Genomic DNA, 12413 nt, shown 5'->3' on the forward strand with positions numbered 1-12413 from the left:
AACATTACTTGTTGTCAGGACTTTTTCCATTTAAAACATGGGTGTCCAAACTATGGCCCAGAGGCCATTTGCGGCCCGCCGTCCATTTTTCAGTGGCCCGCGACATATGCTAAAAATGGCATTTGACTCAGTTCAAATAAAATAAAATAAACAAAAATGTTTGGAGATGGTCAAAGTAAGACGGGAGGGTATCAAAAAACAGGTGCCATTAAAGGTTATTTTAGTTAAGTAAAACTAATGAAAAAAATAAAGCGAAAATTCAAAAAACAATATTATTACCCAAATAAAATAAAAACGAAAATGCTTTTTAAAAAACGAAAACTGAAACTATATTTTATGTTTACAAAAATAACTAAAACTAACTATAATTATGGCAAACATGTCCTTCGTTTTAGTCTTTGGTCATTAATTTAATACATGAGCCTTTGAGGATGATTTTAAATGTGATTTTTAGTAGGTTTATTTTGATATAAATCGGAATAATGACGTTTGAAAGTGTGTCACACAGAAGTGACGTCATCTAGCAGCAGCCAATAGAAAAGCACCTTCAGATGACGTTGCTCCCATGGTGTTTTTTAAATATTGCGACTAAGTAATACACATTAAAAAAACACTAATACTGAAACTAACAAACTAAAATAAAACTAAGCAGTTTTTAAAGAACTAAACTAATAAAAACTAACAGAGCCACCCTGAAAACTAATACAAACTAACTAAAATGAAAAATTCGAAAAACTATAATAACCCTACTACCATATTACAAATAAATTGGTTTTTATAGTGTACCATTTTTCTAAATATGCAAAAGCACAAATAAAGTATTTGTACAATTTCTCCATAACATTATGTGGCCCTTGCATCCTTCTGATTTTCTGTATGTGGCCCTCAAATGAAAAAGTTTGGACACCCCTGTTTTCAAACCTTGACTCACTATTTCCCACTTTCATCCCCTTTACTCCTTGGGGACAGAATAAAGCAATTTCAAGGATTTGCATCAAGTCAACTGACATTTGAGCAAAAATGCAGGTGAAGAACGGAAAACATTAAATTAGGATTCCATCTGCCTTTTAATCCATTACGTTGCCAATTTGTGTGTGCACACGTGCTTTCTGAGCGCCTGAAGCGATGATACGTTTCACTTTGTGTTGACATGTCATTTTCAGCCGTACTCTTGAAGATGGATGAGGGGGAGGGAGGGAACTTTGCCCCATTGACACCAGCGCACGAGAAGCACGCGCCTCTCAATGAAATGGAAATGTTACAAGGCACCCAATGACGCCTTGTGACAGTCGGGGAGGGGGAGATTATCAAATTGAGTGTGATCATTAAGAGTGAACGGTCCTTTTTTTTTTTTTTTTTTTTTTTTTTAAGAAAAAAAAAAAAAAAAAAAAAAAAAAGAGTGAACGGTCCTTGGTGGTAGAAAGCGAGGGCAATAACTCAACAGACGTAGTGCGAAGTGACAAAGGACGAAGTGATCGACCTCCAATGAGAATGAGAACCGTGGAACTGCTCAACCTAAGAGAACAGGTTTCCACTAGAAAGAGCAAAACTGATGGATAAGAAGTGAAAAGTGAGGAGAAAATGTTGAAGTATAAAACAGGCAAAGAGAGACAACTCAGAAATGGCAGGTTCATGAAAGATGACTGACTGCCAGCTTTTCGAATATGCTCTGTTTCATCTCTCACATGGAGGCAAACATCTTTGTGTGGGTTGTGCAAGTCAGCAAACAGGTTGCAGCTACTGCAGGATGCAGCAGAATGATGTGTTCATACTGGCACCTTTGATATTAATTGGAGCTGACTAACGATTATTTTAACAGTTGATTAATTCGTTGAATATCTCGTTGACGACATTGATTTAAAAAACACCTTTTAATTTCCATCTCTTTGTTCAAAAACAGGCCATTTCTTTTTTCTTTTTTTTCAAAATTGACGGTATTGAAATTGCACAAAAAGTTTATTTGGTCCATAAGGCCAGAAAAATCGGCAAAAATGTTAATCAATTTTCAAAGTACAAGCAGACATTTGAAACTACCTTATTTGAGCATGTGGTCAAACTTAATTAAGAAAAGTAAACTAAAATTAAAGTAAGTAAAATTATTAAAAATCATTATCACTTAGTTTGATAATGTGATAACTTGTCCATTAATCGATGAATCGTTGCACTACTTGTTATATTTTAAAGTGTAACAATCTGATTTGGTTTGATTTGATGCAGTCATATCTTTTAAATCAAAACCAATATTCCCATTATTATTTATTTATTTTATTTTTTATTTTTTTGACAACCCCACTGAGTTACGATCCAAATGTGTTGTTACGAGCGCAGTGTGGTCACAAAACAAATTGAACTCGTATCTCAAGGCACAGTATAGTGTCCAGTCCATGACTGTTACTCAGTGTTTATATATTTATGTGTCATGTTTAAATTTGTAGAGACAGTAGTATTATGTTTTCTCAACAGAGTAAGTGGATTCAAAACAAAAAAACAAACAAAAAAAACGTGATACTGAAATGACAAAAAGGTCTTGCTCTAATGTTGGAGATGATGGAAGTTAGTGTTGTACTGTACTGCCAATTTAAATGAAGGAAAAATAATCAATGAGCACAAAATTAAGTAGGTTTTAGCCTGTTTGTCTGGACTGGAGTATTGCAAAAAAGCTTGATTATGATATTCTGGAAATATAGGTGTGAGCGAGGTGTGCATGCGTGCCAAATCCACCGCTCAGCCTCTCAGATCGCCGCTAACTCAATAGTCCATCGAGATGACGGCAATCAATCTCGGGGAGAAAAAGACACACGCACACACACAGACCATGATTCAAGCCCACTTGGCTAAATGAGCCCACATCTCCGAGGAAGCAGATTACAGAGGAGTGGGGTGGAATTCGATCATCGACACTCTTCCAGGAGAAGTAAGCCAGCAACATATTGGCCTGTAAAAGCCTCCTACTGATCGGCTGATCGTGCACAAATTACTCCCTGGAGGCTGGCAAGCGTACATTCCAAAAGTTCGGGCGGACTGTCCGTCAATCAGTCACTGGTGAACGCCCGACGAATGCTGACGAATGACAGAAAAAGTTTTTTAAAAAAAATAAAAAATGGACTGAGCACTGATGATAGTGAGTTTTGGTCTGTCAAATCAAGTACCGACGGACCTCTCAGTCCATCACTGAGTTGACGGAATACCCACCTGTCGGTCCTAAAAATAGTGGTGAGGAAGTGATGACAGAAGCTTGGTTAATATAAAATGACCCTTAACAGATTAATCGATTATTAAAGTAATCATTACTTGCAGCCCTAGTATATAGTGACTTTAAGGACAAATACAGTTTAAAACAAATAGTTCAAAATGTTACTTCTCCGTCATCATTAGTTCATCTCCAAATAATGAAGCAACGCAAGCATTTAGTCTTTTTAAAACTCAACTCAACTCAACTTTATTTAAAAAGCGCTTTAAGAACAGGTGTTGCTGTATACAGAGTGCTGTACATAAACATCAGTTAATACATTATACATCAGTGAACAAATAAGAAGTAGTGAATAAAGAGATAAATAAATACATAAATAAGTAGACTAAACTAAACATCCACAAAACACCAGTCCTCCCTGTAGCACCTCCAGCTTGTCCAAAATGCTGCTGCTCGTCTCCTTACTGGTGCCGGAAGAGGGAACACATAACCCCTATCCTGGCCTCTCTTCACTGGCTGCCCGTGAAATTTAGAATCCATTTTAAGATTCTTCTATTTGTTTTCAAATCTCTCAAAACAACACAACTCCAACAGTCGGAACAGCTTGTGTGTCCATGCTAGGTGGCTTTGTCTTTGTTTTTAGCAATGCTAACTATGTTAGCTATCACAACGAGTAGTTCTTAAATGGAGGTCCTTCTTCCAGGAAGGCCACAACACACGTTAGACCTCTGAGAATGGTTAACCTAGCAACCTGTAGAAAATAGCAGGTAAAGTAACAGCCAGCTAGCTTGTAGCCAGATGCCAGTGGTACCTTTGTGTACATTTGAGTTGCGAACAAAAACAAGACGGCAGTCATTTAGTGCTTCTTTTGATTCGAGTTCGCTGACCCAACCACACACGCAATAGCTGTAAGCCTCCAGGCTTTTATACGCCTTCATTTGGCTAGCAGTGTAGTACGATGTCTGGAGGACGAGGTAGTTCGCAATGTCAATGGGGTATATGCCATGGAAGAGGCGGGACTTCCGACTTGCGTGATTTTGCACATGAGCGTTGATTCTGGTCCGGGTTGTGAACGCGCAACTGAGGGGCACAAAATCGGAAACACAAGTATTGGGACGCAGCCCACACGTCGCAAACCGAACGGGAATCAAAGCTCATGTGCAAAAACAATCCCGCCTTTTCCGTGGCATATACCCCATTGCCTCCACACCAGGCAAATCCAACACGAGTTCGAAACAGTCTTTTTTTTTCCCTCAGATTGTAAGGATCATATTTTACTATTTTTAGAACCTGTCAGCTATGTCCAGGTTCACCCAACGCTTTTGCATAGTCGCTCTCCATCATTTTCGATGGGCGTTCCCTACTTCCTGAATCCCAGTTGAATTTCGCGCACCGCCAAAATCATGTGATTGCAACCCACCTATTTGAACACATTTTTTTTAGGAAGATCAACTAATGGGCTGATGCACAAATTATAATTACCGGTATATATTCAAGTAAATCCCAACCAAGTACGCAGATACATGTCAGGAGCCTTATCACAACAGCTGTTTTCTTCCAAATTGAACTGTAGAGGAAGATAACGACTGAGTCAAGTAGTGAATCACAGGTCTGACGGTTCTTTGCCCGAGCTTGCCTTTACTCGTTTGCTCCCAGCAGACAATAAAGTATTTATCACTGTTCGCTCCAATTTTTCATGCCTGGATAAAGTCATTACATATCGCAGGGCCGGCCAGTGCAATAATAGTCCCAATCTGTATGTGTGGCAAATTTGATAAATGGAGAGATAGAGAGGCCAAGACGTTGGTGACTGGTCTCACACAAAGCCGATGCAGGGATTAAGAGATGGGGAGTCATCAGGAGCCACTTTACGCCTCACAGTTTGAGATATGCTCTTTGGGGTCAAAGCTCCGGGAGATGATCTTTGTGTGCTGTTCTTGATTTAGGGGTCTTGATGACGGAAAGTCAAAATGCTATTTCAAACATGCAGGTTAATTTACACATTATCACGTGATTGTGCTACTGCTGTTGTGATCCAAAGACTTAGACTTAGACTTGGACTTGACTTTATTGATCCCTTTGTGATGGCTCCCTCTGGGAAATTTACATGTCCAGCAACAATGAGAACAGATAATAAAATAAAAACCCGTGCCACACATACATTTAACAGGACATTTACATTTTGCAAGCCTGATAGCATAATTGCCCAACTCAGTTTTAACTTACTGTCACCAATATTCAGTCACCTTTAGGTTATGGAACTCAGAAATAGTGTTCATTTTGTTAACGAAAAGTAAATAAAAATATTTTCGTCATCGCACATTTTTCACCGGACAAAAAGCAGACTAGATTAGACTAAAACTCCATTAATAAACAATAATTGAGACTAAATCAGTGTGCATTTTCGTCGACTAATAAAGACAAGAAGAAAATTTTGCTCACTTTATAATGACTGGATTAAAATCTATGGACATTTTAGTTTACAAACAAAGAAAATTATGATTTTGCATAATCCTGTCTCTGCTAATCTGTTACTAACACAGTGACACACAACCTTTCAAGTCTGAAGCTAGCCAGTGCGACATAACATTAATGCAACCGCTACAGGCTAACGTTCAAACAATGTTAATCTGACCGCTAACTAATGCTAGCTAACTTACTAGCTTGTAGCTGTAATTGTGTGTGAAGCCGTTTTAAATAAAAATGACAGAAAATTTGATGTGAATTAGTTGTATATTAATTGGAAATGTTCAAAATTATCTGCTGACAACAAAAATGTAAAAGTGTGAAAAATGATTGTCCTGACTAAAACTAGACTAAAATGTAGACAGTTTCTGTTGACTAAAATTAGATGAATAAAATTGTGTTTTTCTTGGACTAAAATAAGACTAAAATGATCGACTTATAGTCGACGAAAAGGTGACTAACTAAAAATGGGATGAGGTTGATTAGATATGATAAAAACTAACAAGTGTTATTGAAATTGGACGGAAAAAAAAAAAGACTAAATTTCAAAATGGATGATGAAATCAACACTATTCGAAAATGTTTAATTGAGGCAACTGGACTCTACAAAAATGCTATTTCACTAATGATTTTCTTTTGTTATTTAACAGTTATTCTGCAACGGATTCTTACTTCAGTCAGGTATTGATCATACATTTCTATGAATACTCATCCCTTGGATACAGCAGTACTAGTACCTTTGAAGGTACCAACAAGGTGTGCTTTCTCTTCACTTTTTCTGCAGCCAACAAGATCTTATCAGTGAATGTGGCAGAGGTATTTTGATTATCACAGACTGTATTGGACATTTCTGGAGCAAGAGTGTATTGTTCCATTTAGCAAAGTGCTTTTAGTCGAACTGCTTTCTCTGTCCGAGCTGCTACTGAGCGGACTCTTACTCCCGTTAACATCAGAAATCTAAACACATACATTTCATTTAAGCTTGAACTAAACAAAAAAAAAAAAAAAAAGGTTAACTGATAATCAGAGATGTCAACACTAGTGTTTCCTGTATTTGTTGATCCTTTGTTGGTTTCAATGTACATTTTAGTAAATGTATTGCTTTTGTTATAAAAATGTAATTTTAATTTAATAGTATTTTCGTAAATGTGTTATTAGGGATGTAATGATATCCAAACATCACAATAGGATATCACAATATGAAGCTCACGATACGACAATTATCACGATATTGTGGGGAGGTTGGCGATACTTAAAAATGTCACAATATTAGAAAAAAAAATATGAGCTCCTACAAAAACAAAACAAAAAAAAACACAAGATTGTGCTTTTGTAAATTACAGCAATGCATATAAACAACCTACAATCTCTAATTTTAAAGACTTACTATTGAGGCACTTGCTACTGCATGCACATATTGCGTTCCTCCAAATATTGACTGGGTTCATATTACGTTCCCCTTCATCTGACTAATAGTGTGGATTTTAAACATAGAAGGGCCAAAACATGCCTAATGTAAATTAAACTGCACTAAGAAATGATGACGATGATATTATTGTGGCAGTTTTAATATTGCAATATCGCTGTTATCTTTACATCCCTAGTTGTTATTGTTGTGCATTTTACTTTAGTTATTTTTTTTTACTTGGGTGACATTCACGATCTGTCTCGGGATTGCAGATGAAAAATAGCCTTTTGGGTAATTCTGGCATATTTACAGAAATGTTTATTAATATGTTCTGTCAAATCAAATCAAGAGGAGTGGCACCTAAATCCACAAGGATAATTGTCATGCTTTTTCTTCTTTTTATTTTATGACCGCATATTATTGGACAGAGCGAACACAGACGTCATTGTCAAAGTGGTGGCCAAACCACACAAAAAGGCAGGCAATGTCATAAGCAGTTTACATCAGCCTTTCACCTTCCTGGTGAATCTTGGCTAAAACCAAAATCGTAAAGCGTCACCCGACTCACCTCAATTAACAGGCAGCAATTTAACTGTGACAGAGTAAATTCTCATTACGACTCGCAGCAGCTGCTACCCTCCAGCTGAGTGCATCAATGAGTGTTTTAATTCACCACCACAGGATGTTAACAACTTAATAGAATAGCATATAGATTTGACCTGTTTGAGCACACATCACAATTAGAGGAAAAACATATGGGAGGCAGCGACTCCCCATAAAACATGGCTGAATGCCCATATCATTGGTTGAGAAGAGGACGAATGTTGAGCCTAATCTGTCAAGGTAGTCATCCAGGTTGCCACTGCTCTGCTCCCAAAGCAATTTCTGTCATGTCACCTTATAACAAATGACACTGCTGCAACCGTTGAAATGGAAAAGGAGAAATGGGCTTGCAAACACTTCCAGTTTTATCTCCATTATAAAGTCAAATTGTAATGTCATTGATGTGGAACACACGCACATTCAACCTTGTGCACAGACGCACACACACTGGAGTTCCCCAGCAAAAAGGTTATCTCATCAAAATTAATGGGCTGATAAATGGATGACATTAAAAGTGTAAATGGCCATATAAGAGGAGGTAGGGACTAAGAGTTGGTCATTCCCCAGAACGCACACTTCATTAGAATTATTACAAGGCTAGAAGAATCCAGGAAGGATTCAACATTAAACTGACTACATGTCAGAAATGATGCATGTTAGCAACTGTCACGAGACGGCATCTCGGGTTATCTAGCGCTTGTGATCTGAGCCCCTTCTATTCTCTGTAGGCAACAACTGACTAGCAAAAAGTTGAATGTTAAAATGACCCCCACAGAGTCACATTTAATACTTGCTCTGGGTTTGGATCGCTCCATACTCTACAGAGTTGAAGTAACACTTTTTAAATAGTTAACACTAGGGGTGTGAATTGCCTAGTACCTGACGATTCGATTCGTATCACGATTCACAGGTCACGATTCGATTCGATACCGATTAATCCCGATACGAATTTATAAGTCGATTGTTGCGATTTTTTTCATTCAAATTTAGAAAATACTAATCAGTAAGCTTGTAGAGTGTAAGATTTATATGAAAATGTATTATTTATTTATCTGAAATTTCAGTCTTATAGAGGTTGTAATCTGTTTCATGTTTGAACAGCATTAAAATAAAATATTAAGGCTTAATGTTCCGTTCATATAACATTCTTCCATGCTCAAGGTGTGAATCCCACAAAAAAAAAAAAAAACCTTTTACCTCAGAATGGAGTGATTCCATATTTATTTCCCTCCACTTGCTCTCTAAAAATAACATTTACTGACCAGCACAATGTTTTTTCTTCATTTCTTTTAGTGTTTCTGAAAGACAAGATGTTACACTTTGGAATGACCTTACGACTGTTTCATGCTTTTTATCTGAGTTTGATCTACAGAATAAAACGTCTGGATCGTCAGACAGATCCTTCGCGATGTTAATCCAGTAAGGGAGATCAAGATATTGTGCGTTACTTTAAGTGATACAAGACTTCCGAAAACTAACCAGCTATTTCATTTCAACGCTTCTCTGAAGAAATTGTCAATTTATGTTGAGAAATTATGATTTTACAGCACTTTTTATGAATATTTATTAGGGCTAATAATCTTTGACTGTCTCACGATTCAATTCGATTACGATTTTTGGGTCTACGATTCGATTCAGAATCGATTTTCTTCTCGAATCAAACGATTTAAAATTCAAAATTATTTGATTGACAAATGATTTCTGCTTCAATTTACAGATATGCACAACATTGTCATGATCTACTCCAATCTGCTTTGCAAGACAAAATGACAACTAGAGACATTAAAGTGTCTTTTTTTTTTTTTTGTTTAAACATTTATTCATTTTGTATTGTAAGTGCATTTTTCCACAAAAACTACAACTGCCTTTTCCCCTTCTTCATTCCTAATTTAAATAAAATCGATTTTTGGATATTAATATATTCGATTCAATTAATAAGTGAGAATCTCGATTCTTTTATGAATCGATTTTTTGACACACCCCTAATATTTATTGTAGGGGTGTTTAAAAAAAAAACGATTCGGCGATATATCGCGATACTACATCGCGTGATTCTCGAATCGATTTTTTTTTTTTTTTTTTTTTTTTTTTAAGAGCTCAGAATTGTTCATTCGGTAGTCTTACCGATTCAACGTCTTTTTGTGTGTGTGTGTGTGTGTGTGTGTGTGTGTGTGTGTATCGATTTTTAAACTTCCATTTTTAATGGAAAAATATTCAACAAAACGTCTTACACTGAAATTTCAGATGAATAAATAATACATTTTCATATAAATCTTACACTCTACAAGCTTACTGATTAGTATTTTCTAAATTTGAATGAAAAAAAATCACAACAATCGACTTATAAATTCGTATCGGGATTAATCGGTATCGAATCGAATCGTGACCTGTGAATCGTGATACGAATCGAATCGTCAGGTACTAGGCAATTCACACCCCTAATTTATTGCATTAAGTACACTATCAGCCATTTTGGACAGTCATGTGTCATTGTGACTTATCGCGTGCGTAAAGTACACATTGAATGACATGGAATGAATGACAGCATAGACATTTACGAGGAATTATCGCGTTCCACGGCGGAGATCAAAGGTGGAATTAAGCCTCATACCAAAGAAGCACTTCTGCAAAACAGCTATGGAGGACTCGCCAAACATTTGTGTCAGGCCGAAAGACGGGATGAAACTGGCCACGCTTTAGCCCACATTAGGAGAGGCCACCCCCGCGCCCCCACACGCAATGACATGAAACCTGACGTGCTGAGGATTTTACTCATTATGTCAAAACTCCCATTCAAGTCAATGACGGCAGCTGCCGTATATGCACGGGATACGTCATCATGATCATGTGACCCGGATAATATATTCTTATTTTGATACTTAACTGGTTTAAAAGAAAATTCAGGGAATAAGATGCCAGACATGTTTGCACTTTTGTTCTTCATGCCTAATCCAATACAGGAAAATGAGAATAAGAAACTGGAACTGGAAGAGAACTGGAGTGATCTAATTACCCGTGTGATTTTTCAAGCCAACATCTCTCAGTACATAATTAGCTGTCTTTATAAATGTATGTTTCTATTAAAAAGGACTTCCATGGTACCCCTAAAAGCCCACAGTCAAAAGGGGAACTAACCCCCATTCCTCTCTCCACCTTTATTTTTCTGTCTGCCCAAAACCTCTATAGGAGTGATTGTCAATTTTCAATTGGTGGGTCGGGACCAAAAAGTGGGTCAAGGAACAATTTAGGGTGGGTTGTTGACAGCGCTCATTTTGGGGGATTGCTGATCGACCAACCCCTTAAAATAAAATCGATCTTGTCCACTGAGCTCATCTCCCTCCTCAGAAGTCTGAAACAGTCAGCCACTGTCCTCTCCTGCTGTGTGATGACTTACAGGATTTTCATTTTTATTTGAGAACTACTTCATCTGCAGTTCATCGTGGCATTATGGGTGTTATGGTTCGGAGGGACCCAGGTGCAGGGAAACAGGGCGAGGAGGCAGAGGTGCAAACAAAAAGGGATTTAATTAAGCTCAACAAGGAGGTAAACAAGGATTTGGCTGAGAAAACAACAACATAAAAAAACAAGCAAGGCAAAACGTGGAGGGAACTTCAGAGGCAGAGGGTTCTGATAGGTTGACACACAAGGAAGTCAGGCAAACACAGGTGGGCAGGACAATGCTTGACGAGACAATGGGAGACACACACGGGAAACAGAACATAACATATCAAAACAAACTTAAAGGAACATGACAAACTCAAAACCCAATCAAAACTACAACCCCGACAAAAGCAAAAAAAACAAACAAACAACCCAAAACCCAACCTAAACCATGACAATGGGAAAATATGCTATGTTTGTAGCATTTAGCTTAGTACTTGTATGGTTGAGCATACTCGCGAGTATGTTCGAACATGCGAGTACATTCGAACGTACTCACCAGCATGACATATGATATCCATTACACATTCAAGCAGACTGCATTCGATTCCTAAGTAAAATGATGACTCATCAGGGGGCTTGAGGGTGGCTCGCCAATCTGAGCGAGGGTACATTTATTATGCAGTCACCTTGGCTTGCGACACACATACGCACAATAGGCTGTTCTCCAATCAACATTGTTTGGTGGCGCTGGTGTTTTAATGGCAAGAGCTTTTCGTTCTCTATTCTTCAGTGTATGATGAGGGTGCTGACGTAACACAATCAACAAAGCCCAGGTTAAAGACCACTCAGAACAAAACACCGGGGGTCTGACAAACAGCGCAAAGGGACAACGCAGACACACGCTTTTGTTGTTGTGTAACTAGGACGACCTGCAAGACCTACTGAAATGCTTTTTTCCAGACAAAATGTTAGCCTCCTTCATGTCTACTTAACCATAAATAGGCTCAGATTCGTCAGAATATTTCGCCACACACGCTAGAGCAGATCCGCTGGCGTTCTCGTTTTGGCAGGCTGGCTCAAACACCCACAAAACATTTCATATCTGCCTGGATAATTTTCAATAAGCCTGCTGTCTATTTTCTGCCAACGGCTCAAAAGAATATAGTGGGGGGTGGTTATTAATTATGCTATTCAGAACGCTATGAATCACTGTCCAGACGAGGCATTGTGTCAACTTAATGGGTGAACCAATTACGTTCTCTTTTCCAGTGGCCTGTTTACGAAATCCAATTGACTGTGCCAAGGAAATGCAGTTCATTATCATTGACCAAACATAAATCTACATTAGAAAACAGACGCGCT

At 37.8% G+C, this 12413-nt stretch overlaps 1 protein-coding gene across 2 annotated transcripts in view; it reads right to left on the reverse strand.

The window, feature by feature from the left end:
* nkain4 (sodium/potassium transporting ATPase interacting 4) overlaps positions 1 to 12413 on the reverse strand; it is a 50865-nt gene that overhangs the window by 32607 nt on the left and 5845 nt on the right. The window lies entirely within an intron of this gene.

Source organism: Festucalex cinctus, chromosome 2 (genome assembly GCF_051991245.1).
Source record: "Festucalex cinctus isolate MCC-2025b chromosome 2, RoL_Fcin_1.0, whole genome shotgun sequence".
NCBI lineage: Eukaryota > Metazoa > Chordata > Actinopteri > Syngnathiformes > Syngnathidae > Festucalex > Festucalex cinctus.